Source organism: Arvicanthis niloticus, chromosome 28, assembly GCF_011762505.2.
Source record: "Arvicanthis niloticus isolate mArvNil1 chromosome 28, mArvNil1.pat.X, whole genome shotgun sequence".
NCBI classification, from domain to species: domain Eukaryota; kingdom Metazoa; phylum Chordata; class Mammalia; order Rodentia; family Muridae; genus Arvicanthis; species Arvicanthis niloticus.
In genome coordinates this window covers 19,140,660-19,156,468 of record NC_133436.1, presented here as the reverse complement: position 1 = coordinate 19,156,468, position 15,809 = coordinate 19,140,660, and the positions used below count along the sequence as shown (strand labels likewise).

Genomic DNA, 15,809 nt, shown 5'->3' with positions numbered 1-15,809 from the left:
GCCCCCTATGTCATCTCACCCCACCAAAACCCCTCCTCCCTATGCTCCAAGTTTATATAAACAAGAGGTTGCCTGACTCCAGACCCATGAGTTTCCTTGAGCCACCAACACTCACTATCCCTCTCAGCTCTGGAGGTTTTGGACCTCTCTCTTCTCGCCTGGACCTGCCGGCTTTAAGGAGCCGACACCAATGCTGTTTTTCCTGATACATTTCCCTGGTACATCACCTTAAATTATACTTAGAGATGACCAAGGTCATTTAAACTATACTACATGGTTTAGAAAATTGCAGTAATCAAAATAAACTTGTCTAAGCCTCATTCCCTTCAGGAGCTATCCATGTTCCCCAAAGACCGAGCTTTCAGATATGGGTTGGTTCATTGATCATTTTCTACAACATCCTGATGCCTGATAAAATTCGGCATGGCCTGCACCTCAGACTGCAGGTCTTACTGTCACACACTGCAGGCTCGTGTGTCACACGAGTCTTGCGTTTGCTATGGCAGCCTTCCAGCCTTCCAGAAAGTCTTCTCCCTGCTGGACCACAGTGTCTCCCATTCCTCAGTGTGTTCTTAAGGCTGTTCTTTCCTCCCAAATTCTGCCTTCTTCCTCTTGGTTTATATTACACTGATCCAATTTTTAACTTCTGTTTGAATAGTTATTTCTAGAAGTCTTCCCCAATCTTCCTATTGTGAATTTTATATCCTTCCCAGGAGATCTCAGAACACTATCTCTGCAACCACATTCATTTTGGTGCCCTGCAATTATCTGTCTGCTTTATACATCCTGGGATCCAGAAACCATACCTGTGTTGCCCACCATGTGAGTTCCATGAAATATAATGATTATAGTTTTTGGATCACCATTTTTTTCTCTCTCATCAGTGACATTTTTCTTACTAGCATCTCCACCACCACCACAGTTTGGTCTAAAAATCGTAATCTGAGTCGAAGGACTCACACAGAATGCTCTATTCAGTATGTGAATCACTGCATTTTATTTTATTTTATTTTATTTTATTTTATTTTATTATGTAAGGTAACTGAGGTTCAAAGGCATGGGGAAATTTTTCAGGAGTCAACTAGCAGGAGAACAAGATTTGAATACAGGGGAATACATCTATCGTGTTATTCCCCAGGAACCCTTCCTTACCGATGTAACTGCCTAGTTTCATTAACGGAAACCACTGTTCTGCCCTTTCCTCATCTGCCCTCTCCTGAAATTTCCCTTCTCAAACTACCCATTCAGTGGCCCATAAGAACAAGGTTCAGTTGGGGTTGACCAGAGGATTTCTAATCTTTCAGTTGGCTGTTCCAGCTCAGCTGGATGTCCCACCCACCCACTTCTAGAAAGCTGACATTTTCACTTCTCAGGGAAGAACAGGTCTACTTTCAACAAACAAGGTATCTTTCCTTCGTATTTAAGGAAGCATGTCTGCACTTCACCCAAACAGAGAAAACACGAGACTTCAAAAGCAAATATAAGGGCCAGGGTACTACTTAGGTTACATGGCTTTAAAAAGGATGTACATAAGTAAAAAGGAGACAAAAAATTAAAAATGCTATTGTTGACAAACAATAAATACCATATTCGGTCCACCCTTGACCTTCTCCATTCTGCCGCAGCATGTGTTTCTAGCCCATCTCCTTGGCAAAGACAGGGTCTTTGGACTCAAGCACAACAATGACTGCTTTTCATCCTTAGATGCTTAATGTCAGGTACAGTTCCTTGGAATGATAGCTGTTTAAGAAAAGAATGAGGCAGTTATGCAAAAAAGCCAATGGCGAGAAAAGCGTGCTTCCGCAAAGGTTTCTCCCGCAGCAGCAAGACTGTTCAAAGAGAAATCCCATAGAATAGTTAAAACAGACATCAGTCAGTCTGACCAGATGCTATTGCTAGTTTTATAGAACTGAAATGGAAATATAAACTCTATTCTGTTGCCTCCAACTTACTGAGGATAAACTGCCGTTCTGCCTCACAGTCGATCCACATTTTTCCTTACTGCCACGTGTGACCCTTCAAAACTCATAGTGGAGGTACACCATGCTTCAATCAGTACTCTTCCCTCTGGGGCAGCCTCGGTTCAGCCTTTCACTTTATACACCAACAAGCCTCTTAACACCATTCAGTGCTTTCTGCTGATGAGGTCACAAACTCCCTCAAACAATGTAACAGAAGACAGAGACAAGATAAAAGGCAGCTCTCAGGCCCATCGACCATCGCTCACTCTCATTTCTTCTCCAGGCATCCGCCCCACCCCACCCCGGAGAATTGCGGCACAGATACCTGACAGCAGGCTGGAACAATCTGTACTTGAGACTGATGAGTTTTCTCCAGTCAGCACTGTGAAACCGTCGTCAGGAGTAGACATATAGCCTCAGAATCGAAGCTTCCTGAGAAAAGAACTTCCTGATTATTTGAACTGTATTACTGAAATTCTTTCTAACGCCTGGTGATTCAACCCTGTTTGTTCATGGCAAACACAAGCAGAGCTGCATCTTAAGGGTGTTCCTGGTTAAACATGTTGTGTATACCTTCTATATTAAGACAAATATCTGGCTTGAAACCACAGTTCATTTTGTGCTGAGTGTTTGGGTGTCACATAGAATGCATATTGAGAGGGACAGTGATAGAGGTTAAGGAGGTCAGGTGACATGTGCATCCTCTCCCTGAAGAATCCCGTTGGGACAATTATCAAAACTTAAAACTTAGTGGTGTTTAAGGGTTGCCGTAATATCTCGCTGTCCAGATTTTAGAATTGTGCTGTGTTTCTATTGGCTATCTAGCAGATGTGAAAGTTTTGCAAGCAACAGAGAACAATACAAAGTACCTCTTTGTTATTGCCACGATATAAACCCCTGGCGCAGGTACAGATGACGGAAACCGCAATGCACCATGGGCAAAGAACCAAACACAAGAGGAGAAAGTTCTCCTTAAGGTTTTCACTTAATGACACTTCCTTTAATACTACTGAAGACGCATGAGAGCTCACATCATAGGAAAGCAGATTTGGTCCCAGCCTTTCTTCTCTGCTGAGCAGAAAGCGAAAGGAATACAACTACCCCCATAACAGCTTTAAATTCTTCCAACTTAGCACTGAAAGGTGAATGACTCACTACCATGGGGCATCATGTCTACCGAATCTCTAAAACTCTCGCTGCGCCATCCAAGATAACTCAATTAGCACATTTTGAGTAAGGTTAGTTTTTAACTGGGACACGCACTATCACCGTCGTGTCCTCATGAAGACATACTGCCTGCCTAGTGTAGTGGGCCCAATGACATCTCAGCATTCGAAGAAGCAGTAAGTACAAACTTGGCCTGGTGTGGCACTTTGCCATTTTCCTATACCAATAGCACTGTGATAAGAAATGCATGGATAGTTATCAAGTTCAATGGCCATTATTCCATAGTTGTGGACTATGCTAGAAAGTAAGAGGTATAAATTTCCTAGAGGTGCTAAAAGTCAGGTGATGGGAGATAACAAACATGGGCAAATTCCAAAATGCAAACATACGAAACACAAACACGTAAGAAATTTAGGAATGCCTTGTTATAAGAGGATCCCCTTTTCCCCTTCCCCATGCTAAAATGTTTATGTTTCCATCCCTTGCCTTCTCTCTCCACTAGCTTCTAAGGCTCCAGGACCCACTTCAGGAGCGCAGGAGTGGTTCATCCCAAATGTGGGAAAATCAACGTCCTTGGAGTTGGATATATACATACACATATACATACACATACTCATACACACACACAGTACACACATATACACACACATGCACACACGTACACACGTACACACACACATACAAATATACACATACATACACACACATACACACACACATACACACACATACACACATACACACATATACACACACATACACACATACACACATATACACACATACACGCACATACACATACACACATACACACACATACACACATATACACACACATACAGGTACATCTTTCCCCAGGTTGAGGAACATCGTAGTTCATGTGCAGACATGGACATGTCCCTCCCAGTCCTCATCTCTTCTCTTATGGTAGACATGGCCATAGGTCTTAGAAAGCAATGGTAACAGGCCAAAAATTGAGGCATAGGAAAAGAGAAGGGAGGGAAAGGTTAAAGGTTCATATTCTCTTTGTCTCTGTCCCTCCCCCTTCTCCTCCCCCTTCCCTCCCCATCCTCTACCTCCAAGCCTATCCCCCATCCCCCATCCTCCGTCCCCCATTACTATCTTTATCCCACTCTCTCCCTCCATTCTTCCAGTCTTTCTTTTGGTTTGGAGTAACAATAAAAGCTGCTTCCTGGGCCTTCTGTCCATCTCGCCTCAGCTGAGAGGCATCAGAGTACCAGTTCAGGGTCCTTTCAATCTACAGGTGTCAGAAGGGAAGTCAGTCAATCACATTGACACTAATCTCCTTCCCAAATATGTATAGGTCTCCAAATTGAGTTTATTAGAATCCTCTGTATCCAGGTCCTGAACAAGTATTTCCCACTGTTAGACTGTCCCAGCTGGGATCCTGTGCAAAAGACAGGCTGCTCTGCACTTCCTGTCAAACCTCCCACAGACCACAGAGGCTGACTGTCCTGTAGCTCAGTTTAAGAGAGGTGAATGGCTAGATATTGGGGTAGCTACAAGTACACTGAGACAACAATGCAACGTTTCAACTTCATCTGTTGCCATGCTAACTTTTCCTGTGGAGCCTCTTCACCCACACCAACAAATGTTATATATCCTCAGAGAAGATGGGGCTTCATTATTTCCAAAGTGTTGTCTTGTAAGGGCTTCCTTCCGGTGAGGGAGTATCAGTCAGCTCAGTTTTGTTTCTCTGTGGGTAATCATAACTGCTCCCAGTATGGCAAGGAGCATGCCCCACCCACAAGGTGGAGTTCAACAACATCTGCATTCTCAGCACCTTCTCATCCTTGATGCCCCCCTTTCCCTTTTATCCTCTTTCACCAAATGCAGACATGGCTCTTAACAGCTTTTCAAAACTGCTGCCCCATCTGAGTCTCCTTCTCACCACAAAAATAAAATGAATCCTCCCGGGGGGGAGGGGGGCGGGGGGCGGGAGGGGGAGGAAGGAGAAAGGAACGGGAAGGCAGAAAAGAAAGATGAAGAAATAACAAAAACTTGAAATACTCTAGTCATGCCAAATTGTGATTAGTCACAAGAAATAGTGCATTCCAGTACACAGGGATTCCTAATAAAAATAGACTGAGAAAAAAATTTAGCAAGAACTTACTTTCTAAATATTACTCAGATGCTCTTATAAAAGACTCTTATACTGTTGCTGCTGCTGCTGCTGCTGCTGCTGCTGCTGCTGCTGCTGTTGTTGTTGTTGTAGTTGTTGTTTTGCCAGAAGATTCCAATAATCTAATGGAATCTTATCAACAGTTTTTAAACCTTGAAGTAGGTATTCTATGCTACTTTAAGTCACTCAAGTTTGGTTGGGGTCACAAGAAAAATCTTATTGTGGTTTAGTTATGCATCCTGCAGAGTGTAATGGTTATTATTTTTATCTTGCCCTTCTAGAAAAAAAAATGTACAGAACTGACTCAAAACCAAGGATCAACCTGTATTAGGCTATCTGTAGAGCCTCGAACTTGGACTCCAGGTATAGAAACACATCTCCTCATTTTATTAATAAACTGCTTGCCACTCACACATATTGGGGAGCATTAGGCTGTTTCCTTAGTGAAGATGCAGTTGGAAAAGAACATAATCTACAATTTAAAAGCTATCTGGTTTTTTTAAATAAACTTTACTAAACTGAAACAGACAGAAACAGACAGAATAAACAGCCCCTATGTGCACGTGGGATGACTTATGACTTTACCCTAAAGATCTTTACAGTGGGAAGTGCCCGGGTCTTAAATGTTTCTTTTAAAAACTAAAGGAGTTTCTTCTACTATGGGATGTCTGGATAATATACTACATCAATACAGTTCAGTAAACAATACACTGCACATTTTATTAGTTGGCATAAATAGTGTGCAAAGAATAAGTTAAAAATTAAGCCAATGGCTAAATAAGTTGATCAGTTATTTCTCAAGATCTTAGAAATGAGATGGACTAGAATTAAAAAATTCAGCAGCTGTAATGACTAAGAGACTCGCCTCACAAATGTGAAGAGCCAGGTTTAGGATTCTAAGTGAATATGGTAAAAATGGTCTTAATGTCTCACTTTTAGGTCTGTACCCTGAGCTTGGCCAAGTATCTAAGCCTTTCATGTGTCTGCACTCACTCATAAGCAGCCAGGGACCTTACTTAAGCTCGTAGGCTCTGCGAGCACGCTGTCATCTCCAACGACACTTTATACATCTTCTTTTATTTCCTGTCTTTATTATTGATCAATACAATCATTACTTCCCATCTGATACTTTTCGCTGTACCTACTACAACTATGGTAATAAAGTTAAAAATTAGTGATTAAAAAAAAAAAGACTTCACAACCAACGTTTTGGTTTGTTTCTGGTTTCCTTTGCTTCAAAGTAAACATAAAAAGTCCATGCCAATAATAAAAAAAAAAAAAAAAAATAGTTGAATGGTTTCAAAGGAAAGTTATTTTCTTTTTAGTGTTTTTCGAGGAATGGCCAGCAACATTTATAATTGATCCACTTAATCATATTATATTGATTTGCTTGGTAGAATTGCATGTAAAGCATGAAAATATAGTTTAAAAAATGCTAAACTAGTAATACCAGATATCAAAAAGATTATACATAAACATAAATCTTAAAATTGTACCCTAAGCCACCCATTTGACATATTCACTTCCAGCAGCTAATAAAGTACCTGATTATAGTAACAGAGAAGTATTTGTTAACTCTCATAAAAATAAACAGAAGGCTCAGAGAAAATAACTAACTAAACAAGTTTGTATGTTAAGGGACATTGAATTTTTAAAAAATATATTTGTTTTCTTTTCTAGAAGCCAGAAATGATTTCTACGCAGGCAACTTCAAAGTAACTTGAAATCTCCTTAAGTTGGTGTGTATGGACTCCGATGCTCAGTCATTAGCCCACGCTTGGATGAGAGACCACAGCTACTTTAAGGGATATGAAGTAACCTCAGTCTGTACAATTGGCTCTTGCCTCCAAACCGCACTGCACATAGCCACTTCTTGCAACACAGCTTCTAGTGCACAACAGTTCTCCAAAGAAGAATAAATTAAACATGTTGCCATTTTGCAAAGTGAGTTTTTCTTGCATAGCACTCTGAATATTTATATAGCAGAGTCTCCATAATACTCTCAGATTCCTCGTCAGAAGCACTGAGAGCTGTCCTGGAAAGGCCCCTTTTAGTAGACAAAAGGTAAAATGCAAGCCAAGAATCCATATTATAGGGCTAATCCATCTCATGATACTTTATAAAGTAACTCCATTTTCTTCCCGTCTCTCTCTGAAACATTATAATCCAAGAGCAATGTTCTAACTTCAACATTATGGGATGCTAAAGGGACATGGGAGAGACAGTTGACTAATCTGAATGATGAATGAATGGCAGGGACTTCAGGTCTGAAAAGCACTGTTGTCTGCTCGCAATGTTTGTGGGTAGAGGAGTTGTAGGGGAAGAGGCCAGGAAAGAAATAGAGCAAGTGACAATCATGATCCAGTTACCATCAGAATCCAAAGAGACAGGATGGAGAGACCCTCGGGAAGGCTTTCCCAAGCTTTGGAATGTGCTTATCAGGGGAGGGAGGAAGAGCTCAAATACAGTTGACACACAGAGCTCAAAAATGAGATGGAGGTCAGTAGAAGGGGTTTGGAGATGATGTGAAAGACAATGGTTATGACCCGTCACACATTGATGTCAAGCAATATCACCAGATTTCATTTAAAAAAAAAAAAAACTGGACTTTAAACATTTCTAGTTTTATATAAATCTCCTGGCGATCCAGCCAGAGCTAGCTGAGACAATGGATAAATGCTAAAAATTCACACCACACTACATTCTGCCATCAGCTTCCTCTTATCTTTCCAATCTTCTCTTCTTTTGAGGAGCAAACCCATAAAACCATTTTCCTGTCTCACTCGTAAGTCCTTATGGATGTCATTGAAATTTTTCATCAGCAGTTCTGAAGTCTCTGGGGTCAGGAAGAAAGCTGTGCGAAAAAACACACATTTTCCTTTTTAGAAGGTGTGTGTGTTTGTGTGTGTGTGTGTGTGTGTGTGTGTGTGTGTGTGTGTGTGTGTGTGTTTTCCATGTGTGTGAAGGTGCCAGCTGGGGTCAGATACGAGCATTAGAGCCTCTAGAACTGGAGTTTCAAGTAATTCTGTGTCACCTAACATGGGTGCTAGGAAATAAACTCAAATCCTATGAAAGGTTCAGAAGCAGAGAGCCCTCTTTTCAGCCCCCACAGCCTCCATTCTAGCAATACTTTTTAATTTTCTTCTATACAAATAAAATAGTGTAAATAGTATATTTTAATATCATCATAAATATTAAATTCCTTAGAGATATTAAGCAGAAATTAAATTCTTAGTTTTAAAAACTGATCATAGACATGAAAGTTCTTATGATGAGATAAACATATATAACACAGTGTTTGTAAAATTAATGTATACTCGGATTTTTAAAAACTATTCTTCATTAATGTGACCCATGGTGGATCAACCATACTCCAGGGCATTCCCCAAAACTAAAAGTAGTTGAGTAACACAATGAGAATAGGGAGAAGAAAACTCAATGTTGGGTGGGGTGGGTAGGGAAGGACGTAGAGAGAGTATCCATGGAAGCAGGGAGATATGAAAGGTGAATATGATCCAAACACATTATATAATGTTCTTGAAAAATTAGGAAAATTTTTATTTAGTTGTATTATTTCAGAAGAAAATATACTAAAAATTTTATATTTACTTTGAATATTGAGACTATGGCTCTTCATTACTTTTTCCTAGTCTTCTGTAATATTTTTACCATGAAGAAGAATTGCTTTTTACATCAGTGAGTGCTATTGAAAAGATGTCTGAAGGGTCACACTCAGCAAAATTGTTTTTGTTATAAAGTGACACCTGGTTTGTCAGGAGGCAAGCAAGCGAGGACACTCAGAGTCCCCTTTAAGTGTGGAATAGAAACCTCGCTTCTTGAACCGAAGCAATTGGATTCTCTGAGAGTTAAGTACAAATTTTATTTCTTCTTGAGAAACTCAGTCAGCCCCTCTCAGAATTTAAGTATATATACCTCATAAAGGAAACACATTAGGTCAAAACAAGGAGAGAAAAGGGAAAGTTATAAAATACAAACTGGAGAAATGACTGCCTCTTTGAAAATCTATTTGTAAACAAAATTTTATTATGAAGGGTTTATTGAAGTTAATTAAATTATGGGACTTGACTGTAATCCTCTAAAGCTGAGTGAAACAGTGCTCTACTTGAGACACTTTTTGAAAACCAGTTTTCTAGAAGCCTGTTCTTTAAGGATGCTATCCCACTTGTGTGCTATGCTTGGTGGTATGTTTAAATGAATATCACAAGTTTCGGTAAGACAAGATATCAATAACAACTTTTCTCCCATTCTAAACCTAAACCTTGCCCTAAATAGATGCCTAAATCTCATGGGCAAACCTCTGAGTAAGGGACTAGCAGAATATCCTTAATATCTGTAATATATTGGGGTGGTTTAAATGAGACATCCTCCATAGTCTCGGCATTTAAATACTTGGTTTACTATTGGATGGTGCTGTTTACAAGTTTTAGGAAATGTGGTCTTGTCAGAGAAACTATGCTGCTGGAGTTGACCTTAGAAGGCTGAGAGACTGGGCCATTCTGAGTCTGGGCTGTCTTTCTGCTCGAGGTTCATGATGTGAGTGAGCTCTCACTTTTCATCTCCAGATGTAGAGCTGGTCACTTCTATGCCCCCTGAGACTCTAAGCTCTAATGAACCCTTTCTTCTATATGGTGCCTTGGTTATGGTGTTTTTAATCACAGCAATAGAAAGCAACTAATGCATATATTCTGGATAAAAATGCTGTTTCAATTTGTTATATACATGCTCAATAAAAATCCATGTTGTCTTTTCTACCCCAGGCAATATGTTAGCTAAGCAATGAGATGAGTAAGAAAAACTCCTACCCTTAGGAACTTTTTTCTTATTTACCCAAGATATTAATAGAAAGCAAAGCTATGTTATTCCATATTTGCCCTGAGCCTTAATTATATAATTAATGGTATATTTTTAGCTTTGAAAGACCATTGATCACATTTCAAAGGAGTCATGCCCAATTTGTTATTTTTTTTCCTTTTTGCTTGACTGCTTTTGTTGCTTTGATGTTGCCTTTTATGTGAAAAACTTAATATATGCACTGACTGTACAGTAGCTGTCTCTGATATATGGTTACACAACAAATGAAATGTGGCTAGCAGAAATGTCTGTTAGTATAAAGGACACAACTCATTTCACAGATCTGATGTTTCTAAAAGCTGTAAAAAAAAAATGGCTTATCAATTTTTCCAGTACTTACTCACTGAAATATTTGAATAAAATATATTAAAATGAATCTCATCTTTAAGTAAATGAATAAAACAAGTGATACTTGTGCCGATGCAACTACTAAACACTTCAGGTCTGTGTACATGCTCCACACTCCTGCAGAACACTTGCATTACACTAAGTACTTACAGTTCCTTACTCTAGCCAGCGAAACACGGCAGCCTACAGCTTGTCTTGAACTATCTATGTAAAGCATAGTGGCACAGGCTTTACTTCCGGTAGTTTTTTTTTTTATAAGGGTAACTGGATAAGCATGCATAGTTCAGCTGAAAAATGCACGGTGCATAACTCAACCGTAGGTCTGTATATATTACATTGGTTAAACTATTTAGTAGAAACTGATCAATCACGTCTTTAGTGGTAATGGGAGAAATTCTTCTCTTCTAATATAGCTTCCTTCAGCTGATTGAAAACAAGACCTCATTTATAAATTCCATTAACAGATCCACTTTGGTGGGCTTTTTACCTTATACTTCTTAGTGGGGTTATCTAGTATTTTAAGTATAAATGCTGTGTATGGGTGACTATACATACACTTAGACCAGAAAACAACTTCTTATAGACATGATGCTATGAAACCAATAGGAATGAAACACATTCCCTCTATTTTCTTTTTAATAGTATAACATATCAAAGATCACTTCCAATTTAACCTGAGTCTGGGTTGGTGTGCTAAGTTGGTAGCTCTAAAAGAAAAGTCCGTAAAAGATTTTAAAGACTCTGTAGCTTCCTGGTTACCCAGCCTAGGCAAATCAGTGAGCTCTAGGTTCAGTAAGAGACTATCTGTCAAAAACAATATTGAGTGAGTGAAGAAGACATTTGACATTGAACTATGGAAAATAAGCACGCATGAGATCGTGTGCACACACACATGCATGCACACACACATGCACATATACACAGGCACACACGCATATACATGCACACATACACCTGCATAGACACATACACATGCACACACTCACCTATTGTCATCTTGCCATCATCTCCAGTATAAATCTCATATAAAATTACTTTGAAATAAATAATAATAGCAGGTGATGTAAGGCAATGAAGAGATTATAGTAGCAAAAAAGAAAAAGCAATAAAATAGGAACCAGTATATGCAAAACGTCAGAAGAAAATTAACCCCGTTTCCCATGGTAATGAAAAACAGAGGACTCAGACCCATGTAAGCCAGGATTATCAAAGAGGAGGTTGAGGAGACTGACAGATGGTATAGTCAGCCCAGTTTCATGGGCTCCGTACTTAGTAACTGGAACATCAGAGCCAGGATGTGAAGATCAAAGGTCAGCAATGGTAATCTCTCAGTTTGGATTATTGTACTTTGTAAGAGAGAGTTCTTGTTTCTAAAATATATAAGTAACAGTATACAGGCAACTAACTTGAACATGACTTGTCTAGGAGAAAGATGTTCTTTGTAAGAGACTCCCAACTCTTAAGGATGCAGGGAATTGTTTCCAGTAGAAGAAAAACAATATTGAATAATGAGTCTTTCTCTTAATCTTCAAATGATCTGTTCCATTCAGAACTAAAACAGAGAGAGAGAGAGAGAGAGAGAGAGAGAGAGAGAGAGAGAGAGAGAGTTAAATGTCATTCTGCTTTATTTTAGTTTGGTTGGGTATCGAATTCACTATGAATCTGAGGCTGACTTTGAAGCCCTGATCCCCCTACCTCCACTCCAGAAGCGCTGGGATTACAGGTATGCATCACCATGTCTGGTTGTGGAAAACCAACATTTTGAGGTATTCAAGAAAAATTTCTTGTGAAATAGTATATCCTCCTTATTAGAGATTCATAATGTATCCTTAACTATAAATGTCATTTTAGGGGAAGTTACTTCTAGGCTAGCCCCCGATTTGACTTTTTTTCTTCCTTTTATTGTTTTGTAATGGAAATGCAACTGGTTGGAACAAGAACTACCCCTTGGCTTCACCAGGGTAATGTGTCTGAAGATTCGGTCCCGGCTATTAGCGCTAATCTGAGAAACTGTGGACCCCTTGAGGAGAAAAGACTTTCGAACAGAAAATTGTTGGAGTTTGAAAGTGATCCTCACTTCCAGTTTTGTCCAGACTTCTCTCTTGTTTCTGTTCCTCTAAGATGTAACATGCATGTTGTGAGTTCCTGCTGCCATCCACAGGACCATTGTGGTGATCATGATTTGACTGCTAAAGAAGGACTGACAACCCTTAAAACTGTGAGCCAAAGTAACCACTCCTTCATGAGCTGTTTCTGTTGCATATTTTGACAATGATATGCAGAACCTCCCTGTATGACCCATGTTCCTACATCAGGCTCCTGGATATACGAATTACAGGCTTGGACCAATACACCCAGCCAAATTTTCTTTTTCTTTTACGTTATTTTAATTTTTAATTAAACTTGGCATCAAGTTTCACACACCGCTGACCACATGGATGCACAGCTTTTGGTTAGTCACCTAACAGACAACGTTTTCCCATGCCAACAGCCTTCAGTCAGGACAAAACTGAAGCATTCCATTTATTTCTCTTCTATAAAGCTTTCCTGCTCTTCTGCCTACCTCAAGTCTCTGCCAACACACACTTAGTGGAAGCTGATTCCAGCTCCACGTACATAGTCAGTGTTTATTCTCACTCGGTGGCTCTCCATTTATCTCCACACACAGAAGACATTTATACTTTTCATGCTTATTATTACTCATTGCAATAAAGTTATTGGCAAATTTACCAGTAATCATATTTTTTGTCAATAGGTATTTATTATTTATTACAGCAAATCATTCAATAACATCATATCATCATGACAATTTCAGTTGCATTAGTTGCCTTATAAGAACTAGATAAGGCTAAAGTGAAAATGGAATTTAGAAGACTTATAGAAAATATCCACAAGAGCTTCATAGATTGCTATTCAGAAATGAAGGTGAACTTTCCGATAGTAATTCTTGCTATAAATTATAGATTCTCTTGCATGTAGAGATGAATCATTACTAAAGGGTTTCTAAGAAAAAATAAATAAACATGATTTGTAAAAAGCCTTTTCACATAATTTGCTTAACAAAAAGGCATCAAATCTGAGAATATAATTTCTCTTATTACTGCAAAAGCATTTGGTAAGTGGTGAAAAAAAAAAAAAAAAAAAAAAAAAACCAAAACAGATCCTGGAACAGTAGAATGCCATTAGTCAATACAGGTTGGAAAGGCTGCAGAGGTCTCAAGATAGACACTCTCTTTTTACAGTAAGCTGTCTCTAAAATCTGTGACATGGAGACACTTTAAAATTCAAGCCATGAATCAGAAGAACTCATTTTGCAAGACAGATAAAGCAACTGGTAAATTCTAATTTCAGTGTTTTCTGGTTTTTGCAGATAGCAGCAAAACCATTTCCAAAGTGCAGCTGTTTGGTCCTTTCTCCTTCCCTGGGTGCAGGCGGATTTCAGCTTTCCCAGCTCTGCTCAGTTCCTTTCTGCAACCTTGCTCCTTCCATTGGTCCAGCCTCTTCCAAGGTGGAGGTGTGGGCTGTCTCAGTAAGAGTCTGCATAGCAGGCGGAGCAAAGCCTTTCAAAATGCAGATGAGTGGGCCTGTCAGTCAGAATACCAGGGGATGGGGCCTGAAGAATTTCTCTGTTCAGGATATTTCAGATGGTCATAATGCATATTTGATGTAGAAAGGTACTGCTGAATGGAATGATCTACCTCAGAAATCTCCGGGTCTCTTTTATTCACAGATACATTAGTATGCTAATGAGAAGATAATCTATATTTTCTTTTACGTTGCATCTCATTTGAAATTCAACTGGTTTCTTTAAGTTTGGGCAAAATAGATTTGTGGCTGTGGTCAGCCCCAGAAACTTGTACAGTACACAACATCAAATGGGCTCAGCAGGTTGTATTGGCTTTTGATTCACTTAAATGTGTATGTACCGTAACAGCCATTAAAAAGAAGAGCCCATGAATTTGGTATGGAGGGATGTCAGATTTTGGATGGGTTGGAATGAAGAGAAGAAGGGGAGAGATGATGTCATTATATTTTAATAAAAACATCTTTAAACTTATTTATAAGTCACTTGCTGCTCAATCACAACTCAAGGAAAGTAAAACCATTCTGCTTTCTAAAAGAGAAGACCTCTATTGTCAGTGGTGTCTTGTTATCAGCTACTTAAAATTTTAAAAGGAGAGTCAGTTTGGACGTCTTCCTATTTCCAAATAATGAATCACAAATTGTGTGACTTTTTTCTTTTACAAAGCATCCAACTTGAACCAGATCAATCTCAACAACCTAAGTGAGAACCTGCTTTGTAGTAGGACAGGGTAAAATGAACAGTATTTCCACAGGACCCCTGACAGGAGACATGGTCCACCCAGCATGAGGGCCTCATTAATATGTAATTCGTTGTGCTAAGCATTATGAGGGGGAAAGTCAAAGTACTGAGAGCCCCAAATGATGAATTAATTAATTAATTAATGCTTCCTGTGGGCGCTGTGAAAGGTATCAAGGCGAAAGAACATATGAGTTCCTATTTTCTAAAGACTAAGTAGTTTATTGGGCAGATATAAAAGAAAAAATTCTAAAGAGCAAACCCAGCAAAGGTAAGAATGCAGGATTAAAGAAATGCTTTAGATAGGAAAGCCCTGGCTTGTGAGATGCAGGTTAAAGCCTAAAGAACCAGCAATGCCTTTGGAATAGAGTCCAGTGTGACACACCAGGAGTGACCTTTGTAATAGAAGGTCTTGCGTGACACACAAGGAGTGACTGTATGACCTGACCTGTTGTTTAGGTGTTAGAAGGCACAAAATAGGATTTCTTTTTCAATTTTTATATTGCTGAGAATAAATACGTAGTATTTTAAAATTCATGCAAGTTCCCAGCACTGGAAATTAAATGATCGTGTTCCTGCTCCATCCCTTCCCTTCCCTTCTTGTCAGATAGAAAGCTGATTGGTTTAGTATTTACTTCCTTATTGCAAAATAGTGTGAAGAGCTAAGGAAAATTCATTGTGAAACCAACAAATGCTGGGATCACCAAGCCTTTGCTTTGACTGATCTCCACTGCAAAGAATTCTGTGTCTCTTACCAAAGGGCAGAAGCCTAGTGACCTAGAAACTGTTTTATGTGGCTTCTGCCCTAGCCACTCTCTAGTTCCAAAGTTCGACTTTTCCCTGGTTACAGTCGCTGGTGCTTATTATGTCCAGACTTCTTCAGACCTGAAGATATGCTAAATCTTTTTTTTTTCTACCAAACATGTCTAAATATTATATTTGACTTTCTACTTTGAAGATTCTAGGGTACCTAAATTTTTTTGCAGCACATGGATCC

At 39.2% G+C, this 15,809-nt stretch overlaps 1 long non-coding RNA gene across 1 annotated transcript; it reads right to left on the bottom strand.

Annotated features, from left to right (window-relative positions):
* Nucleotides 1–993: 993 nt before the first annotated feature.
* Nucleotides 994–11,701, bottom strand: LOC143440151 (uncharacterized). The gene is made up of 4 exons (XR_013108015.1): nucleotides 11,478–11,701; nucleotides 2,287–2,393; nucleotides 1,953–2,158; nucleotides 994–1,740 (listed from the first exon to the last, which is right to left on the bottom strand). It is a non-coding gene; the product is annotated as an uncharacterized LOC143440151 (long non-coding RNA).
* Between the last annotated feature and the right edge of the window lie 4,108 nt (nucleotides 11,702–15,809).